This window comes from Periplaneta americana, chromosome 2, assembly GCF_040183065.1.
Source record: "Periplaneta americana isolate PAMFEO1 chromosome 2, P.americana_PAMFEO1_priV1, whole genome shotgun sequence".
Lineage (NCBI taxonomy): Eukaryota > Metazoa > Arthropoda > Insecta > Blattodea > Blattidae > Periplaneta > Periplaneta americana.
The window spans coordinates 83218515-83222651 of record NC_091118.1 but is presented as its reverse complement, the minus strand read 5'-3'; the positions used below and the strand labels follow the sequence as shown (position 1 = coordinate 83222651).

The 4137-nt window shown below is 34.5% G+C and overlaps 1 non-coding gene across 1 annotated transcript; it reads left to right on the top strand.

The window, feature by feature from the left end:
* Nucleotides 1-1275: 1275 nt before the first annotated feature.
* Nucleotides 1276-1347, top strand: TRNAD-GUC (transfer RNA aspartic acid (anticodon GUC)). Its single transcript has one exon. It is a non-coding gene; the product is annotated as a tRNA-Asp (tRNA).
* Nucleotides 1348-4137: the final 2790 nt, after the last annotated feature.

The following is a 4137-nucleotide window of genomic DNA, read 5'->3' as shown; positions in this document are numbered from 1 at the left end:
CTTGCTTCGGTTGTCATGTTCTGACTGTCGTTGGCTTGATTATGATAAATCTCGACGTGTAATTTGCAAGCGTAGGAAAATAATATTTTACGCTACTTTAATTTACATTTCTTTGATGTTAATACGTGTATTCTTTCGGTCCTAGGTATGGATGGCTGTATGAAAACGACACGCGACATTTTTAACACGGCGCGGTCAAGCTTATGTCTCAGAAATTATACAATCTAGAGCTAAGTGTCATATACCATCGTGTAGAGGATATTATTATTCACGAGATAACATAACAATCACATCCACTGATGACGTCAACACAGCATAGCGAGGGAAAAAATGGTGCCGATTGCAGCTCAGTTTTAGTAAGATCTGCTGTAACTTCAGACTGAGAGGACGTATTTCAATGGTCGCGGCGTTACACTTCTCGGCAGATTTAGTAGAATGCGTTTGAGTCTAAAGAAAGCAGAAAACAGCACAATGGGGTCTGTTGTTGTGACGAGAATTCAAGGCAGTAAGGCACCATGTCACGCCTAAGTATTTTTGACAACGTACATATTATTGAACGCCTAGAAAACGGCGCAAATATTAAGGATATTGATGACAAATTTAAGGTAATATTTATTTATTTACTTCTTTACTTATTTACACTTTACGTTTTTACTCATATCTCCTACTTCTTTACTTATTTATCTATTCATTCTTTCTTTCTTTCTTTCTTTCTTTCGCTCGCTCGCTCGCTCACTCACTCACTCACTTACTAACTTACTTATGTATTCATGAATTCGTTTATTTATTTATTTACTTATTTTTATTTGCGTAGACTATGTATGTGTATTTTTCATGTTTTATTTATTTGTGTTTTTATGCGTTTATTTGTTTACTTATTCTTTTTCTTATTTAGTTATTTACTTATATATATATATATATATATATATATTTGTATATTCATTTATTTACTTATTTACTTATCTATTTATTTATTATTATGTTTTATAAATAGATAGACCTATCTGTGGAAACATTCTTTACTTTGCAAATCAAGATTTCAGGTATAACTCCCTGTAAAGTTGATTTGAATAATTTCGAGGGAAAAATTGTTCCGGAGCAGGGTATCGAACCCGGGACCTTTGGTTTGACGTACCAACGCTCTACCACTGAGCTACTCGGGAACTCTAACCGACACCGATCCAATTTTTCCCTCTATATCCACAGACCTCAAAGTGGGCCCACTTTGAGGTCTGTGGATATAGAGGAAAAAATTGGATCGGTGTCGGTTAGAGTTCCCGAGTAGCTCAGTGGTAGAGCGTTGGTACGTCAAACCAAAGGTCCCGGGTTCGATACCCTGCTCCGGAACAATTTTTCCCTCGAAATTATTAATTCTTTACTTTGGCTACAATATATGGTACTTCTACCCCTGCTTGCAATCTGTGAGTAAACTGTGAATGATGTTGGACCTATTACCCATATATCAGTATGGCACATTCTGCATGAAATTAAACATCGTTTAGCATAACCTACAATTTTTGACACATGTCCGTTTTTAATGGTGTACTACTAGATGAGAGGATAGCAACTTTTTCAGGTCATATAAGGACCACCCCAATAATATATAAGGTAGCGCGGTCGGGTAAGAGTGCTCTCGTGAATTTTTCATAGTTAGTATGCTTACTGCAAAATTGGCTTGCATTACTCCACTGAGTATAGATTATTGACAAGGTTGAAATATACATTGGTCGAGCCGCAGAAGAATCTCTATTTAGAAAGGTGTGTAAACGTTTTGTTTGAAATCACATGTAATTTTTTCAAAAGGAAACTTGAGCTTTTTACAGAGTTATGTCAGTTAGAAGGAACATGTTGACATTAAAATGAAGTCCTATTTGTAGCAATGATGTGGCATGAACTGATGTCCTATGTCCTTACTGTGCTGCTCCTTAGTAACACATTCTTATACTGACTCGATGTATTTTCATTGTTTCATTTTTCTTATCACTTTCACGTAGTTCTACGTAATGAATGAATGAATAAAGAGAAAGGGTATTGGGAGGCTAAACTTTATAGGTACGCGAAAACACGGCCTTGCAAGGAAGTTCCGGCTGTGAAAACTATGCAATATAGTACTGTAGTGTACAGTTGTCAAAAAAAAAAAAAAAAAAAAGTGGCCGCACTCGTGAACAGCGAATATTTTCAAAGTCCACTTCGGGTCGCGGCGATGTTACACGATGCTTGTGCTTGTACAAGCAGTTCCGGAACTATGAAAGTGTTCCATATTTGCGCCTCGTAGACCAGCGGTAGAGTGCTTGTGTAATGATTCAAAGGTTGTGAGTTCGGGCCTTCTTCAAGTTTTCATTTTATTTTTTAATCGTTCTTTAGCGATGTAAATGATATTCAAGTTATCATTTATATCCAGTTATCGTTCTTTATGGAAATCACGTTATTTAGGCCTATATATTGTTATCGTTCTTTAGAGATATGAATAAAATTCAAATCATCATTTGTATTCTGTTATCGTTTTATAACGATATGAATAATAATAATTATTATTGTATCTCCAATGGGGGTTAGCCCTATTTTACATATGTATGTTAGGGCTATAGTTTTATACACAAAAAAGGATATGCATCAAGAGAAATAGAAAAGGAAGTTAAATTAGCTTACGCGATGTAAACAAAACATAAACAATCCGTAAATTAGGCATTGCGATTGCAAAACAAATATCAGTTATCAATTTGAAATATACAAAAACATTAACAACACACATACGTAACATTTCTATAACACAAATATGCAGCTTTCCGTACCACAAATCATAAATTAATACACCTAGTCACACAAACACAATCAAACTATAATTACGACATTGCGACGACATCAAGCATCCCATAACTGACTCACATACATAACAAATCAAGCATCCGTTACAACACATACACTTCAACTTAGTAACCACACTTTTAAAAGTTACAAATTTGGCTCCAAGAAGAATAAATAGGACACTGTTACTAATTACTATTCTTCTACAATTTCTTAAATACATCTGTAATAAATCTGTGAAATTCCGATATGAATAATATTCACGTTTTTTATATTGTTATCGTTCTTTAGCGATATAAATAATATTCAAGTTATCATTTATATTCTATTTTCCTTCATTAGCATTATAAAACAATATTCAAGTTATTTATATTGTTATTGTTCTTTCGCAATATAAATAATCTGTATTTTATGTAAGTAATTACTATAACACAAATAACCATCTTTCTTTGTAAAATAGGTTATTTTATTTAGATAATTAAATACGTATTATATAATATCTTATATTAATTAAACAAACCGATATTTATCATTCATATTGTGTTGTCGTTCTTTAGTGATACGGTATAAATAATATTCAAGTTATTTATATTGTAATCGTTCTTTAGCGATATAAATAACATAAATTTAATATTAGGTTTGGAAAAATCCAGTTGCATAATACTATTAGTTTTTCTTTTTATATTATTACATTATACTATCTTGAACCCCAATAAAATGAAAAGGAGTAACGAGGAATTGAACCTGAGTCGTTGAAATCTAAATTCCGACGTTCGTCCGCTGAGCTACGAGGGCAAAAGTGTGGAAACATTTTCGGAAAAATTGACCCAATCACACTCTAAGATTTTCTGATTATTCGTAGAAGCTAGTTCAGGATGCGGGGGGCAAAGGCTAATTGGGATTTCCCGATCTCTGATAGAGTCAAACATCCTGATAGAATTAATATTTAACCCTTGCCGTGACTTTCGTTGAAGTCCGGAGGGCCCAATTAGTAAAATCCACTCTCCTCATCTTCACGCTTGGGCCCTCTGGAATTTAATAAGGTGCGGAAGAGATAGTGGTGTGCGGAAAGCAACGGGATGTTACCGCACTTAGGCCTATCCTTCCCAAGAAAAACTGCAAACATGAACAAAGGAAGCTTTTAATAGAAGAAGAAGAAGAAGGATCTTATGCGGACCTCTGGAAAAAGAACTAAGGAAGAGACTAGTGAAGTGCTTTGTGTGGAGTGTGTCATTGTATGGGGAAGGAACATGAACATTACGACGAAATGAAGAGAAACGAATTGAAGCATTTGAAATGTGGATGTGGAGAAGAACGATGCGTGTGAAGTGG